Here is an 18,924-nt window from a genome sequence, read left to right as displayed (position 1 = left end):
TATATAGATTAGATTTTATTTGACCCGGAAAAACAGAATAATTTCAAAAATAGAATATTTTTATTTTAAGGATCTGAAGATTCTAAGTCACAAAATCAAATATTCTCGTTTCAGGAATCCTAATTCTAAAATAAAACGTTTGCATTTCTAAATTTTAATAATTCTTTAATAAAATACTCTAATCTTACATATAAATATATTCGATACGAATCATCATTTTGAGATATTTAAAATAAATTGGAATAAAATATTTCACGAGGAAACCCAAATTTTCCCAATATCTCTCGAATACTATTTCAAAAGCTCGGAATAGAATACTTTACTTTCAAAGTGGCAGTGATCGTTCAAAATAAGTATGATTATTTAGCATTCGCCGTTCGAAATGCTATTTTACTCGGATCCTAGATTCCACCGGGATAACGCAGAAGTGGCATTCCGGCGAAACAAAGGAGGAAAGAAGAAACGCGTCGAATGGAAATGGCGAATTCGTACACGCAGAAGGATTCCACAGAAGTTATGATGGATACGCGTCTATATCAAACTATCAGCGGCGTCTTAGCGAAGGGTGCTGGCATCGTTATGGGCACGACGTTGACGGACGGCTCTCTTACGCTCGGTTGACGGGAAACACAAATTGTGGGCGCAGCTGCGCCGATAGTAATCAAGAAACACGGTAGGTAGCGGAGTAGAGTGGCCGGATAATAATTCTCTCTCTGTCCGTGGAAGCGTGTACACACACGCCCTGGGTTATAGACTAGGAAGAGACGTGCGGTGAACAGACAGGAAGGAGCACTATAGAGAGAGGAAAGGGAGAAGGGGGCCTAGAGAGAGAGAGAGAGAGAGAGAGAGAGAGAGAGAGAGAGAGAGGGAGAGAGGAAGGGAGACAGAGAGAGGGGGTGAGAGAGAGAGACATCGAATGAGTAAGCGAGAGGATGGGACAAGGCTGGTGGCACTTTACAGGAAAACGATGTTGATCCAGGTCGATACCTGTCATCCGTTGGCCGATGCACTGTCGAGATTGCTCCCAGTTCAGGACCCGTCTCACTTTACATTGATATTCGTGCGTCCCCCCTGTCCTGTACTCCTCTATAGTCGCGTACAATGAAGGCCGACCTTAGTTTGGTAGTGACGACAGCCACGGGTATGGTATCCGACTTCAAAAGGTGCAAACCCCTCCGTTGTGTATGAAAAACGCGTGCACACGCACATATGCATGCACACACGGCTCGGTTGAACTTTGTAGCGCGTCTGAAATGTTCGGTCGAGCGGCACCACGCGTTTCGACGTTGCCGTAATTACGGTGAAACTTCATTTATTTCGACGAAATTCGAATGGGAACGATTAACCCTTAACCCCGCGCCGCGCCGTGTAACGAGTCAGACTCGTGACGAGGATTTTAATGGAAGCCTAACAGATATGAACCAGTTATGTCCTTCTTTTCGGACCGGGTAAAATTGTATTCTTTTCGGAGCAATATTTAACACTAGGTTTACCGTCGAAATGACGGGTTACGGAATTTTTAATTTTAAATTATTTAGACCCTGAGGGTGTCACCGTGAGACATTATTTTGCAAATTTATTTCTGTGGGTGTATATTATTTTTAAAATATTGCTAAATGCGTGGGTAGCATGCTCTGGGTATTTTTATAAAGTAATGCAAAATAGTCACTTTTTCTTCCCCCTTCTGCGACGTTTTTCGGGATGTAGATTTATTTTTCCTCGTCCTCCGTCGTTTCTTAGTGGAAAAAGAAAGTTTATATTTATTCCATGCCTGTACATTAATCATACTTATATTTATTATATAAACGATGCACGGCATTGCAAAGATCGTCGATGCTGTCAGCTAATTCGCACGTCGGCTCGCGAATAGATGAATAAATTCAGCGGACAAATTTGCAAGAAGTGTCGCAAACATTTTCGCAGAATGCACGGCTCATGTAGCGCGGAATGCAAAATGGACGAATATATTTCGTCGAGTTTTACGAGCAAACGGACACGCATCGACTTTACACCTCTGTCTTTGTTTTTTTTTTCTTTTCTTTTTCGTTCTTTTTCTATTGGAAACTCGAACTGACAATGAGTTGCGTTGGTAAGCTTAACTAAGGTCACGTTACACGGCTACCGACATGTTGCTCGGCGAGCATAAGCTTCTTTGCGATGTAACACCGATTTAACAGTCGGCGAACATATCGGCGCTAATATCGCGATTACATCTTTCTTGCGCTGCCTTTTAGGCGTGGCAAATTGTTCGCTGACATGTAATAGCGTGATTAACGGAAATTACTTATTGTCGATTGCCCTGAGTCATATCTATGAATCACTTTCTGTCAAACGTAAATTCCCGTTTAACTGTTGCAGCGGGTACGATAGTTGATTCTCCGTGATTCCAGGAAATCGTTCTTCACGCGTTCGTTTCGCTGATCGGTAATTGCATTTTGTTGGAAAAACAATTCTTCGCGCGAACGCCAATTACAATAGCATAATAAATGTGGCAGATTCGGACGATAAAAACACATTATATGTATCGATCTATTCTTTGTTACAGGAAATGAAAAAAATCCGAATCTTGAGCACCGTTCAACCTTCATATGCTTCTCGGAAATAGTTGCGCAAAAGAATACTTGACCCATTTTTAATTTACGCTTCAAATCAACAAGTTATGTTTCTTTTGTGTTGTACAAAAAGAGAAAGAGACGAGAAAAAAGGAAACGATTGAATTACATTTTTAGATTTTGTTTTGTCAAGGAAGAATTTATTTTGAATTATAAAAGAATAAACGACTGACAATTTGTGCGTTTCTCGAAAGAATGCACTTATGCCAGTCAATAAAAACTACTTTCATGGCATGAAACAGTCGGAAACCGAACGGTGTATTCATTGAAATTCTTCTTCATGAAAAAATAATTTCACGTGCGCCGACCCAGCAATTCCAGCGCTTTGTCTTCAGGCAGCTCAATATATCGAGAGTATTGCTGTCACAAAAATTATGAACCTCGGAAGCCTATATTTTGTATAAATTGTACGTGTGTAACGTACATTTATAGGAATATAATAGGACCTCCGTTATGTGAACATACGTTATGCGATCGTTCTGTTACATGAATGCCTGTTATTTGCACGTTCTATTATATGAACACTCCACTTGCCGATACAATACTATGTGTAACTACGCTAATTGAAAGTGTCTACGTATTTACTTTCGTAGGACGAAATCTATTCGATAGGCTGTGCGTGTCATTCGTTTACGAAAGTGATGAATAGATGAGATCCATAACGCTAGAATTAATCATCAATATTTCATTTTCGAAGTATCACAATTATCAAACGAATGAGTCAATTTCTATTCGGCTCCAACTTCTTGCAGTAGAAAATTTTTATCCGTAGTGTACTATTTACAGCGAATTCTCGATATATGTCGCCAAGGCCTGGATGATAAACGCCGCGGAATATATAGGCGACATATATAGAGAAACGATTCCTTATGAAACTGGTATCTGAGATAGTTATAACTATCTCGGAATATGGCTATTAAAAATTAAAAGAAATTCGATATAATTAGTAAACTTGAGAATTTGCAATAAATCTGGCACAAAAACGTGGTGTTGAAAAATCGACCAAAAGCGGGAAACGTGTCGTTGAGAAAATATTTATTGGAGGAGTTTAAAGAAGGTCCAAATATTAAATAGTAATATTAATATTTTTGAGATTATATTTTCTATTCTATTTTTAGTATTCTTTCGAATATTTTTATTTGACTTTGTCTTATACATATAATCCGAGTGGCGAATGCTTTTCCCATACGATTTGAAATTTGTCTGACGCGGACCGTTTTTTCCCTAATTAGTTCACGTAATGGTACAGTGATTTCTCCGGCGCAAGGGCTGTTTGAATAGCGAAATTTCGATCTGGACCGGATATCGTATTAGTACACGCACAATAGGAAAACGAGCGTGTGTAATGGTAGAGCCGAGCGAGCATTTATTTCGCAAAGGGAGTGGGGAAAAAAATGGCCGGGAGACAGTTCAAAATTTACCGCTGTCGGATGGAGGAGTGGTCCCATGGCGGACTGTCAGCTGTTTTTCGAACTCTGTCAATTCTTGTCAGTTGCACCGTCCAGTTTAGCATAAAAATGCTGTTACGGTAGATGGTCGGCTTTCGAAGGCTTTGGCCGACACGGTACAAACGTATCGTATATCAAAGCAGGCGGCCATGGCCACGGGAAAATAAGAAAGTTTTTGTTCTTTTTACGGAGCCACGGTCGCCGTGGGCGGTGTCTGATATACGATCGGAGTTCAGCATTTTGTTGACGAAAAAGCTACTACCTTGGCTCGGATTTTTCTACTTTGAATACGAAAAACATAAATATTACGTTATTTTGCAAAAGCGAGCACCGTTTAGAATCCTCGAAACACGTGTAGATGTCGTGTAACAAAATTACATGTCACTCATCCGAAGAAATATAAGGACCTCGAATCCTCAAACTAATCGTAATGCAAGTGTTGTAAACAATTACTCATAATTAGATTGAAAGTTTTGGTGCGAAAGAAACATTGTTTAAACCTATTCCAACGCTCAGAAGCTACAATTTATATCTTTTCTTTTCAATTTTAGTGAGTTGAAAATTTAAATGCGTAAAATCTTGGTCACAATTCATTAACTTCTTTTTACGTTCACGATGCATTATATTTTAGTCGCATTAGGACTTCGTATTAACGTGTACAAAAATCTGATAAAAAATATATAATATTCAGTCACTGGAAAACAAGAAAATTTTAATAAAAATTATTTTGTCCCGTTTTCTTAAATTCTAAAGTTTCAGCTGATAAAAATTGTGGGAACGCTAATTCGAACAAAATTATTGTTGAGTCAATTTGTACAATTTCGATAACAGCAGATACAATTAAAATCAGCAGTATTTCAGAGATACAAGTACTATAAAAAAGGGGAACAACTAAACATTGTATTGGCTCTATGGAACAGTGCTTTCAACAAACGGAGAAATAAACAGAGACGTTCCATCGTTCCAGTCAAAATGACTGGTTCCTAATTTTTTCTTTTACAATTACTGGAATTGTAAAAATGTTTTCATCGGAAATTTTTTAATGAACCCCTTCAGTGAAGCACATATTACAATAAAAATGAAGTCTGAATGGGCACAGTCTTGTCACTGTTACAAAGCAATATACGTCAGTCGCATTTATTGCTCGGTAGTTGTAATGTTAAATTGAATAAGAAAACTTGGTGTACGCGTTGGTCGCAGATGAAGCACGACAAAGTGTATCGGGGGAAAAAGACGAGCGAACTAATTGTCAGCGTTTAAGATAATTATTTAGCGTGGGACGACATCGGAGTAAAATGGTGAAAATTCATTAAACCGTTCTGGAATCGATAGGCTCCTACACGCGCAGACATAGGACGAACGCAAATTCCTCGGTATACCAGTTTGGGCCTATTCCCGGGATGCCTATTTAACTACTGTAGTTAACGTAATATGACATCCGCCACGGCAAGCGATTACGGGGAACACGCGATGCAAATTTACGGTATTATCGTAATAAACAGGTTATAAAGGCTGATAGCTTCCTCGTGTATTGAAATTATACTGCAGCAGTACGGTTTCTGCACGTACATTGCCACTATGTAAACGTGTGTTTTATACCGCGCCGAGTCGTGTGTGCCGCGGTCTCCGCTTGTGTGTCGGTGTCTCCGTGTGTGATTTCTCGGTGCGCGTGTACACCTAGAGTGTGTATAGACGGTGCGAGCGCGCGACTGTGTACGTGTGCATACAGAGGAGTGCGTTATTAAGAATGTTAACGTATGTTCGTGACGGGTTGTCAGGAACCCCCTTATCCGGCTAAACTCGCCTCGGATGGTAGATATAAATATGCAATAGCGCTTGTCATGCGCAGCGCCTAATAATTGAATGTATAATAAAGAAGGCGTCGCTCGGTGTCATGCTGACAGACTACAGAAAGACTACGAGCGAGAGGATCACGGCAGCCAGACGTCAACTTTCAATTTTATTTGCTTCTTTCACCAGTCGCGTCCCTTGCCTCGCCTCGCCTCGCCTCGCCTCGCCCCGCCTCGCCTCGCCTCGCCGCGACATACCGCCTCTCACGCCCGGCTGCTCCGTTTTTCTGTCTTTTGTAATTTCACTTGACAATGGCTGCTAAATATGCCATCGATATTATCGCGAACTTCGGGCGTTACCACTGGCTGAAAACCCGTGCGCACCGCGCGCGCGTCATGCCCACGTTTTCTTTTATCCAGCCCCGACATATTTCAAGAACGTGAAACTTAAACGCAACGGCCCGGCCATTGTGTTACTAGCGCGTTCGCTCTCGACACAATAAACGTTCCCGACGATTGCGTCATAATTGCCGCTTCGTGTATATTATTATTGTGCGTGAAAGTTATTCCGCGAAGCGACGATCGACCGCCGCACAAACATTTTCCACGAATCTGTCGCGACCCGCGATCACTCTTTGTCCGAAAATTATGCGGCCGAAAGTCGCCGATACCGCCTCGCGAAAGTTCTCGGTCGTCGAGGATATTTCGAGTGGTTTGTTCTTAAAAAGTATACAGGCTGTTTCACCTAATTTGTTTTTTATGATAGAAGAAAATTTCAGACGAAAACATTAATTGGTTCAGAGGGGCGAATTTGTTCAACGTTATGTTTTTTGAGATTTCAAGGTCATCAAAGTTTTTATAAATGGAATGATATATTTTTATTATCGCTTTATGATAGCCGAGGTCAAGACCAATCCAACGACCTGTAATGTTATGACCTTCAAGCGACCTTGATCATTAAAAACAAGTGAAATATTATAGGTGCTCGAGTTAGGTGGAACACCCTGTATATCGATCGAATGGTAAGGCGATATCATATTCTAATATTCGAAGAAAATAATCTATTCGAAGATTATTAATTTCGTTTAAAGTTATTATTATTATTTCCCTGGATAAAAAAAGAATTTCTATTTGCCTGAATAAAGTCAATTTTCATGCACAATTTCTATCTACTATTAATTATGTTTAAATGTTATCATGTGTGTGCAACTAATACAAAGTAACATTGTGACACCATGAAGTCTAATCAAATTGATATTAGTAAACAGCTTGCAGTAAATATTAATATTTCCGCTCAGGTTAAGGAGAGTACAGCAGTTACTCGATAAATGTCCACGTCGCGGGTCTGGCGAGTGACATAAATCGGACAGGAGGCACTATTCGTGAGAGGCCTCGGTTTCTCAGGAGTATGTATAGTAATATGTTTAATATTAGGCTGGGAACAGTGAAATTGGCGATAATTTAATCTTCCTTGATAGAAATTGTTGTTCCCCGTACTCCAGCTTTATAATGTTTATGAAGCTTAGAGCAGTCTGTTTGTCTTTCCGGTTCTTGTTACGCTGTTCGACGAGTGTCGGCGTTTCATTGATAAAAAACATTACGGAAATGACAGTGGTGGACGATGGTGCGCGTACAGGAAGAGGGCTGCAAACGGCCGATTCGATAACCATTCGAGACTGAGAGTGCCCTTCACCTCCCTGACAGCTACGTAAACACTGAACTGACGTTTAGAATAGCTCTTATTTATTCTAACCTGTTTATTTAGGCTGCCGGGATCGCATTACCTGAGAGCCTTTCGAGTGGCAGGGAGAGAAGACTACCGTTGTCAGCGCTGAACTCACTGTCACGCGTCGGGCCCATCAGGCTACGATATCAATATATGGAGCCGCATATGAATGCCCGCCTACCGACACTAACAAATGGAAATTCAAACACAATCATTTTACAATTAGACACTCAGACCCCATTGTATTCCCATTATTTTCTATTAACCCTGAAAGGATCGGCCTCCAGGCTGTGTAAGATTCAAATTATTCTTGCTCAGAACGATTTATCTTCCACATCTTTTTTGAAATGTTATACAACTAGCGTAACAAAATCTTCGTTGGCAATCTTGAAAATATAGGCGGCCACAAATATCGTTCTTTATTTATTTACTGTTTACTCGTGCCTTTCAGCTTTTGATCACTTCCGGTTGCATTTGTTTTACAATATGTTATTAGTGATTTTTTAAATATTTCGCACGGGGGAAAGAATACTTTTAATATTTTGCAATTGACGGGTGAAAGAAGAATATTTCATATACCTTTTAACAAATGCTACACGTTACATAAAAATTGTATGCACAATGTGGAGCAATTCACAAAAAATTTAATTTCTCTTTTTTAATATTGAAAATAAGTATAATTAATGTAGGCACAGTAATCGGGTTCCTTGCTCTGTCTTTTGCGATGTTTTAATTAAGACTTTGCGAACTTATGGCACATTTTAAATCCAGTCAACAATTTATCTGCTATCTTTTCAGTTCGTTACAACTGTTCGGTAGGATTAAATTTATGAAGTTATTAATAAACTGCCATCGATCATATTTCTTAACCCTCACGTTCTAGTTTCTTATCTTCAGTATATCACTTACGTGTGTATGTATACGTATGCTATACTGAACCCAATTTGCTCACCTATTACGTCAATTCGGCATTTTATTTCGGCAAATTTCTCTCAATCAGTCAGCAAGAATATCGCATGCGTTGCATGATATTGTAACCTGAAAATCTACTTCTTACAATGCTACGATAAGAATTTTAAAATTGATATAAACGACTCGACCTATCGTGTAACCTAACATTCGCATTGCATATAACCTACTGTCAACGTGTATTACGAATGCTAATGTCACGTTACGATTCCAAGCCTGCACGGCAGGTATTAAGTTAGCATAGTAATTGCACATGCATGTATACTTTTATCTAATAATGGCATCGATAATTAGTCCAACAGAATCTTCCAACGATTATAATATTTCTGCGTGTAGACATTTCTATTGCAGTTTTCTTGTTTGCCACCGTTTTGACGAATAATTATTATACTCTCGATTTTATGCACTAATGACAAAAATGGATGAAATAGAAAATAATGATAACATATATATAAATATATATAATTAACGAACATTATAATATTCATTAGGCATTTATTAAAATTATTAAAGGACGAAATCAATTTATTCCAAACTCCCGCGATGGAAATATTTTATTTTTGAACACAGATCCGTTAATAATTTGTGCAAAATGCACGACGAACATGTTGAAAATGTTATCAGCGGCGACACGCGAAGAATTTTCCGCGCGAAGAACAAGTTTTTATAGTTTCGCATTATCATGGCGATTTGCCGTCATTAATGTCGGCCGTGCAAAAACTTTTGCAATGCCTACGAGTAAATGATTTTAGAACACCCGGTGTACGGGACTGGAAGCGTAATGTATTATACCAGCTAGGCAGGTATATTACAGAGAACCGCAGTTATGTGCGACGGGCTATGATTGATGACAAGTCGTTGCCTGTTATGAATATAATATCGATCAATCACGCTATTTACCGGACGAATGCATAGGCCCATTCTATCATCCTCCTGTGCTTGCTTACCAACCCCTATCTATATCTATTTCGACTTGACCCGATTCCATCGCGCTACTCAAACTTATTTTTTCTTTTCATTGCACGTTACACGGAATTATGCACGACGCGACGACCGATTCTCAGAGATTGCACACCCGATCACGATGATAAGCGAATTAACCTCTTCGTGACCGCGATACATTTTTTGTGAATCTTTTTTACTTATCCACCGGCCTTCGCTGCCGCGAGTCCAGATCAATTTTTCAGTTTCCTGGAAATTGCACATGGGGCTAGCAAAAGTGGTTCGCCGAATGTTCAGTTTCGAGACAATAACACGTGAAACCTGTAGGAAACTGCGGATTTTATGACAAATTTAGGATAAGGAACCCAATTACTGTGGGGGTGCCAATTACGGAGCCTATATCGATTATACTTATTTTTAAAGTTTAATTTAAAAGAGGAAATAAAATTATATACAGTGGATCCAGTGGTTCAAAAAGTATTCGAACACTAAATTTCCCATTTCCATTATTTGAACTATGATAACTTCATAAAAAAAATAGCAGAATATACCTAGTCTTATTTTCTGTACTATTGCTATCCATTGTAAGTTACAATACAATAGTACACGTGTTCTGTGCTGTAATAATACAGTTATGTGTGTAGCAGAGCTACAATAATTTTCTAGGCAACTAAAAATAATTTCTAAGTAACTCTTTTTACTGTGTCTGGCACATAAATAAACTTTCAAACCGGACATTGTACAGACGGATAAAATTAACAATGAATCTATAATAACTCGCCGTGGAGCCGTTAAATAGCTTGCCCCGCACACTCTTAACTGATCAGAAATTGATGTGAAGTCATTGGGGAGATTTCATCTTATGACATTTTATGATTGTAACAGCCATATAATTATTAATGTAATTAAATGTCCAACCACCGACCCGAGACGTTTCATTATTAATGAGGGAGCGTCTGGCACCAATATTTTTAGTTTCCTTGTGGTTTTGAAATAGAGACATTTTAACCAGTGCAAAAAATAAAAAATATCATCGTCCGCTGAAGGACGGACAAATTGACTACAAACACGGAGTTCAGAAATTCGTATGCTAAATTCAAACATTGCTATTGCTGATCGCAAACTGAGATAAAATAGAATTTTATTCCTCGTATCGTCAGTTTTATTTTTCTTTTTTTTCCCCCTCGAAGATCTTTACAAACTATAAATGAAGATCCGCCGGCCGGAAATAAACTTCGTTAAGTTGTCGATAATTGAGTGATTATTTCGTGCTTTTCGGATATTTCGAGTGCGACTGGTTTCGTCTCGAGTGGCGTTTCTGCTCTTTGAGAGGAACAGAACGTGTTCGAACGGAAAAGGAGGCATCCTCGTCGAAGGAGGCGTGGCTCCGAACCGTGCTAACGACTCTCGCAAAATGTTCCCCTGTGCTCAGACCGCCATCTTGAAAACTCAACATGACGTTAAACGAACTGCGCCCGAATGAGGAACTTCGAAACGAGGAGCTAACGAGACCGTTCGCCGCAGGAATCATTCATCATCTAGTGTACTTACGGCATCAGCCTGTCAGCAACGATTGAATTCCTGGATTTCTACATCTCGAAAACCTATAAATACAATCCCTCGTACGTTGAACTTCTCATGCTTAAATGTACTATTTTGTTTATAAATGTTATCATTCACCAATACCTGAAACATATATTGTAATTGGGCAAAAAATCCACTATCAACATTCCGGTGGTACAGTTACCTGTGAGATGGAATCTTCTGACGGGGAAAACATTTAAAGGAATTAAAATAGCCGCTGTATTATTTTCAACCCAATTAATTATAGTTGAAGCTCCTAAATCGGGAATCACCTCTTTCAAGGAAGCACTTTTTTGGGACACACTGTATATTATACATGTGATTTCTCTGTATATGTCGCCGAGGCCTGGATGATAAACGTCGCGGAATTACCCCCACTACCGCGGGGTATACTCCGCGAGGGACTACGAGGGCCGATAAACCTCGGACGCCGAGGAGTGTAAACATAAATCCGCGACGTTTATCATCCAGGCCTTGGCGACATATATCGAGTATTTTGTAAATTCTGTAACGTAGGTCCCCAAAGGGGCTATATTTATCTCTTCCGATCTTTCCAGCGAGACGGCAAGCGAAAAATGAAACATAATTCCGCGACGTTTATCACCCAAGGCTTGTCGACATATATCGAGTATTTTGTAAATTCTATACCGTAGGTCCCCAGGGGTCTATATTTATCTCTCTCGATCTTTCCAACGAGACGCCAAGCGAAAAACCAAACATAATTCCGCGACGTTTATCACCCAGGGCTTGGCGACATATATCGAGTATTTTGTAAATTCTGTAACGTAGGTCCCCAAAGGGGCTATATTTATCTCTCTCGATCTTTCCAACGAGACGCCAAGCGAAAAATCAAACATAGTTCCGCGACGTTTATCACCCAGGGCTTGTCGACATATATCGAGTATTTTGTAAATTCTATACCGTAGGTCCCCAGAGTGGGTTATATTTATCTCTCTCGATTTTCAACGAGACGGCGAGCGAAAGATCAACTTGCGAAAACGAGGTGCGCGCGCGAGTCAACAGCGTTAATGTGACAGCATAGTGGGTACATTGAAAAACAGAGAACTAACCAGAGAAAAAGCCTACACCGTTACAGCGTAAGCTGGCGGTAAAACGAGATGCGTAAGAGCAGTTGTCGGGATAGTTGTCCTCGCGTCATATTTCGATATTCAAGATAACATTACACGGGCAGATAAACAGCATTAAATTAGAGGAATGCGAAAAGTGTTGATACGGCTGTATAAACATCGAAAAAGTCCGCGGCGAGGCTTTTACGGAACGATCGGGAGGAAAATAGAGGAGCGTGTGTTATCCTATGCGTCAGCATATTCGATCTTTATCGGTGTTATTACTTTCTTGGCGCGGCGCTGGACGTTAGAGCGCTAATATACATATGTAAACGATACCGGCTTACAAGTTAGAAAGTTGCGGATCGCCGAGCGGTTTATGCATGTTAAACCTACGACGGCGGCCGGATGTCGCGCGAGGAGCGTCGCATTCCGGCATCGTCATTTCTGTTTTCGCGGCACGCATGTATGTGGTGCATATACTCTCGTTCTCGAATCTGCATTTACGGGTACGGGGGCAAACAAAAGGGGTCCGGGTTTTCTTTGAAAGGGCAACGATTTAAAAGCGGGGACACACGTTGGAAAAAAAGAAAAAAAAAAAAAGAAAAAGAGAAAGAAAAGGTACGGGCCGACCGACCGTGTGCGATATCTGATCATCGTTTCCGCGCGCTGTCTCCTTCGCCGGGACAGTACTCGACTATCGGGAGCTTATATACATTTTTTGGCTAACAAAAGGTCGTTAAAAATCCGTTAGATACGGCTGTCAGATAGGCGCGGCTCTAGTGTGCGGTTACGGGAGAAGCTCTCAAGTTGAGCTCTTTGTGCGTGATTTGAATGCAATCGGAGGGATGCCGTACGGTCGCCGGAGAGCTAACAGGGGGACACGGGGCGAGGGGGGGGAGAAAAGTAGGGGATTGTAGGGAGGGTGGGGTTACCGGTGCTAATCTCCGATCAGTGTCGAGAGCGTAACGCGATCCGACACGACGTGACGTGATCCAGACTCGATAGCCAGCAAATACAACCCTGCAGCAGCAGCAGCAGCAGCAGCAGCAGCACCAGCACCAGCAACAGCGGCAGCAGCCTTGTGCATGGTGTCGAGAAGGGCAAAGCCTGCCCGGAGGCTTTACCAAACCATACTCCGCGAAAATTGACACAGATAGGTTTACGTGACGTATCTTCTGAAATTGAACTACTTACTACATTCGTTAACCACCGCGGACGAGACCAGCGTACGCCGAGATTAATATGGATTCCGGATTAGAAACTTGGGAGCGTAATGGCGTCAACGGTGACACACACCGGTTCTCTTGAATAATTAACCATTCGCCGTGGAAACGCGCATCGATTTTCATTGACACGAATATTAACCTTGTTGCATACGTGTAACGCATTGACCCAATTTTTCAACTCCACGTGGCGAACGGGTGGGGAGGGGGGAGGACGATTTAATTGCTTTACCGTGAGAGTCTAATTATACAGTCGTATTGCTCCGAATCGCATCTATTATAGCTGTGCCGCGGCGAATCTTTATGCTACTGCGCGTTTTTGCAATACGAGAAAATATGTTAAGTACGAATGGCATTTCACTAATACGAGATTTTCTAGTTAATCGAATGTAATATATTTGATAAAAACTGTTATGGTTTTGGTGAAAATTGGGATTTGCGAACAGTTTTATGAATGTTATAATTGTCAAGTTCTCGTGTTGTTCCTGTGAGATTGTCAAAATCACAATTTAATTAATGACACGTGACCAGTTATGGCTGCGGATAATCCTCTGCGTTAACACGGCGTCCCCGCAAAATGATTTTGTACTAATATGGTTAGACAACCGACAATGAGTAAACACGCGTGATGACACGATATACAGTATGATGCGGCGGGCACATTGTTTACTATATGTGTATAATGTGTCTGGACAAGCAACATTGTAGCAGCTCCTATTTCTAGTCATAGTTTCCATAATCACGATCATTCTGCACAATGCGACTGGAGAGTTACGTTAGAATTAAGAATTTACGTTAGAAGTTAGAATTAATTAAGTCTAATTCAGACAAAATTGGAAAATTGTCTCGTTTAAGAAAGTATTTAACTTTTGCGAGCACATTTGCGACATTTTTCTGATTAAAACAAAGCCAAACACGACACAATTCGAAGCATATTTGCTCGTTCAATTCACGATTTAGTAGAACCTCGATTATCCGAACCGATATCTGTGTCCACCATTATCCGAATACAGCGTATTTCACATGTAAACAGCTCAGTCTAAAGCGATCCATATACAACACGATTTATTGTAGCAATCAGTAAAGATTTAATCTATCGCTGTAGCGACGTAACTGTTCTATTGTCTGAACACTCATGTTCCATTAATTAGTATGGATAACATAGGTTCTACTGTATCCTGAATTAAGCAGGTAAATGTAATTCAAATTGTGTCGTGTTTGGTGTCTTTTCAATCAGAAAAATATCGCAAATGTGTTGGCAAAAGTTTCGTAAACACATCATTGGAAAGAGTATTATCATTGGATTGGTGTTATCTAACCAATACTGCTGATGTCGAAGCTATGGTTGCTCCCTATTCTTTTCAGCGCTGGTCGCTAACGGTACAAGACTAACTATGCGATTGTCTGTGCGATCCGCATATTTCGTGAATTGCTTATTTATGACGTTAACATGTCAGTCTTCCCCTGATATGCTAAATAATAATAATTTAAATTATTACTATTACTATTTAAATTGTTACTATTTAAACAGTCTGGATCTTACGTCTTATATAGTATATCTACTCCCTTTTTTTTTGCAATTGTGACCGATAGCAATTTTTGAAAAAAATTATTTGTATGTCACCTAGTAAACTAATCCCTCTAGCATCTAAAAAAAATATTCGAACCGTTTGGCACAATTTTAAAAAAGTTATTCGTTTTTAAAGAGTGTACAATTATTTTTTTCCTTTGGAATTGTGACCGATAGAAATTTAAAAGAAAATAATTTATAGGTCACCTGGTAAACTAATCCTTCTAGCATCTAAAAAAAAATACTCGGGCCGTTTGGTAGAATTTTAGAAAAGTTATTCGTTTTTGAAGAGTGTGCAAATACTTGGTACCGCAGTTTCGTCGCTGGTTGTAAATTTAACCGTGCACCGCTGTAACGCGAGAATCGGGTCCGAACCTTTGGAAATCGAAGGGAGCGCTGGTTGTACGGTTCGGGCATGATTTTTTGGAAATGCGCGCACGGTGGTTGTCGTACTCGGAGAGCGTCAAGAGTCGCGCCACCCTTGCGTGCAGCCAAGCGCTTGTAATACAAACGCCGATGTAGTACGTAGTACCCACACGATGCTGTCACAAGTGCTCGCACGTCATTGTGACATTGTGAGCGCCCACAGGAGTGTGAGGAACCAGTTGTCGAGTGCAACAGCTGCTCGACCCGTAACCCACATACATCACCACACGTCATTGTTCGCCGTGTGCATTATTCGAAACAGGTATGGGGACGCACCTTGGCGTTACGTCACTAGGAGACACTAGACCAGTTAATGGGTATACGTCATCCTACCTGAGGAATGGTCAATAATGTTACTCAATCGCGCGTGAAGTCAATAGTGTGAGAAAACCTTTCAGGAGGCTAAACCCCCATGCACTTTACCATGAATACAAATTTCACGGCGGATCAAGGTACCGTTGACGCCCGCCATTGTCCAAATACTTCTAACTCCAGAGCGACACTCGTTTCATTTTCTAAACCTACTTTGACAACAAATAAAATCTAATTGGTTTAACCCTTGTGTCAATAACCAGTTACTGTGAACTCTCGGTATATGTCAACAACACGGGTCTTGCCCCTCACGGGGTGTACCCCGCGGTAGTGGGGATAATTCCGCGACGCTTAGCATCCAGGCCTCGGCGACATATATAGAGAAATCACCAAACCAAAGTTTGTTTCGGCTTTCGTTGTTGTCACACTCGGCGATAGTTCCGAAAACCGGTGAAATCCGGTTGAGCTGAAATTTGGCGAATAGGTTAATTTTGCGTTAAGAACATGTTCCTCAAAAGGATTTTCGGCGACTCGAAAAAATTTTTTTATCATGCTAATATCATTTCCTACCTTATCGGTCACTCACTGTAGCGGACTCTGCCCTCTTTAATCGACGGAACTCGTGGTTTAGGGCGGGGGAAGTTCGATAAAGTGAAAACAATGAACATTTTTGAACGCATAAGTGGTAGTTCTGGCATAGTAATTCGCACATTAATTGCCAAAATTGAGAAGCTAATAACAGCTCCAAATGCTAAACCAACAGCTCCGCCAGGAAATGCGAGGTCAGCTAAAACCATTAACCCAGTAGCCTGAATTACAAAATTCCAGCAGACCAGGATTTTATATTTTCTATACATAAATAAACAACTCGAACCCGCCAGTTAAACTTCTTATGAGCTGTTCCATAATTTAAAATCTCTAAACAATCTGCACAACAAATGAATATAATTTATTTCGGTCGTTTTACTGAGCTTCGAACGAAAGGTGTATCACTAACGTTGTACTAACTATAACTAATAAAAATAATTGAAATTATTTTACACGATCGAACTTGTTCTTTATTTCTGTTTTGTAAAACAGCTAAACAATCAAGCTTGTGAAGAGGAAGCTCCAATCTTGAAATCTGTGGCAGATTCAATCGAGGGAATGAAAGATCAGTTTAGTAATAATTTTACAATTTTACAATTCACTGTAGGCTCGTGTCGTTGGAGTCGGATTTTAGCAAATTGGAGGAAAGAGTTTTTCTCCAGCTACAGATACAAGCATATTCCGAATCTGGCAGAACAATTCGCAGGGTGCATCATTGACAGGTTGTCGAAGAGGCGATAGATAAAGTGCATTTCCATTTTCTTGCACGACGAACGGTGCGCCGTGCAATTTCAATATGAAACTGTGAATAATGCATGCCGAGAGATCTTGAGCCACCGATATCGTCACGCAGCTCACATCCTCCCGCGATGTAAAACTGAGATAAATGGAACGCGGTAAGTTTGAATAATGAGCACTCGTAACGATGATACGTCGACTACTCTTCTAAGCGCCTTCTGCCGGTGGCGCGTGCACTCGATTCGTTCAATGGAAAATACGATGTTGAGTTCTTCTATAAGACAGTCTAAGCGACTCATTAAACAGTCTGCCGGCGCTCGTTTATCATTCGATAGCTGACAGTCCCACGTCTCGCAGCGATATATTCTTAGCCGCTTTGCTCGCCGGAAAATAATGTTCGGGAATTCAATCCTAACGCTGCGCGGATCTGCACAATAGTTTTACTAATTCGGATTATAATAGGTAATTATCATGTTGAAGCGTTGAACGGAGAAGATCAAATCAATTCGTCGCTTTCATTATAATTTGATGTTCTAAATCTGCGGAAATGCAAGTTGTTTTGAAATAACGATGCGCCAGCTTGTTTACATATAAAAATCATTCTTCAAGATCGTGCCTCCACTCGGTTATCGAATGTTTCATATAGCTTGTTTTCGAAGACATTTTTATGCAAATTTCATGATTATCACCACTTCGATTCGCACGACTATTATCATTCGTAGCGGAAAATGGTATCGAGAGGGGCACGTTAATAGTTTTAGAGGACGCGTGAAGGTCGTCAAGTTTTTTCAAACGAAAACAGATATTTTTTGTTGCACCACTGCAACAAAACAGACACTGTGAACTTGCGGGTGCAATTACTTGCATAAATTTCAATTTTTTTCGTTTAATATGTTTATTTACCGGCTGGCCATACTGCCTACAAGTCGCCATCCATTTCGGAACGCTTCGATTCTTCGGCGTAAGTGTTCGTTGCGTCGAATTACTTGAAAATCTCGGGAGAGAATTGGATCACCGCCGTCGCCGGTAAAAAGCGAGCATCGGGTTGGAGAGAGCTGCATAATTCCCGAAACGCTGGAGGCTCGGAGGCCGGTTTCAAGTATTCATGGCCGCGAGCCTGGCGGAGAGGAGTAGGCAAAGTGAATATTCCGCGCATTCTTTCGTAAAAACTGCCCGACAGATTATACTAAATATTGAGAGGATAGTCAACCGGAGAGACGGAACAAGCGCAATGGGTTCGCGCCTTCCTAATCCTACGGAATCTGGTCATATGTAAGGATTACGTTGGTCCGACTCAACATGGTCGCGTTGTCGCGCTAAAGCCGCGGACCAGCCATTAGCCACTGGCGCGCACTGGGTAGCCAGGCCCGCAAGCTTAGAGACGCTATCAGCATTGGCTTAGTTGGCTTTCTTTCTATCTCATCCCGTGATCCGACTAGGTGGTACTTGCTCGTAGTTACAACACGCTCACTGCGCTGCCCCGAAAGATGTAACGAGCTGATAGTTATCTTCATCGCGGCGGGTTGAAAGCGATAGGACAGGTCCGAATGGGGATAGGTGGCCAGGCTACTTTCAAGGTAAGCTAAGGTGGCATAACAGAGAAGATTCAAAGTAATAGCGGATGCTTCGCACGATCTCCCGTTCGTATTCGTTATGAAGAACTTTTCGTAATTTCGAAACGAACCGACGCGACGCGACGGGATCGTGTCCGCTTGTGATTACCCGAATTAGGGATTTTTAGAAGTCCGCTCGATACGCCTGATTCGCCGGTTCTGCGAAAAATCCTTGAAGACAACGTTTGCGAACTTGCTGGCAGCCGTGATGATACCGTCCGCAAAATTGCACCGGCGGATTCTTAATGTAGGAGTTTGCACGCTCGTCCCAGAAACGGATAGTGTCCGTAGGCCGCCGATTATCCGCACAGAA

The 18,924-nt window shown here is 41.0% G+C and overlaps 1 long non-coding RNA gene across 1 annotated transcript in view; it reads left to right on the top strand.

Moving 5' to 3' along the window:
- The first annotated feature begins 5,704 nt into the window (after positions 1–5,704).
- LOC143355217 (uncharacterized) overlaps positions 5,705–18,924 on the top strand; it is a 69,288-nt gene continuing 56,068 nt past the window's right edge. Inside the window, exon 1 of the long non-coding RNA XR_013082461.1 lies at positions 5,705–5,872. This is a non-coding gene — a long non-coding RNA (uncharacterized LOC143355217). The remainder of the gene's footprint in view (positions 5,873–18,924) is intronic.

The sequence above is a fragment of the Halictus rubicundus genome, chromosome 6, assembly GCF_050948215.1.
Source record: "Halictus rubicundus isolate RS-2024b chromosome 6, iyHalRubi1_principal, whole genome shotgun sequence".
NCBI lineage: Eukaryota > Metazoa > Arthropoda > Insecta > Hymenoptera > Halictidae > Halictus > Halictus rubicundus.
Note: the sequence above shows the minus strand (reverse complement) of the source record. Positions and strands in the feature narration are given on the sequence as shown.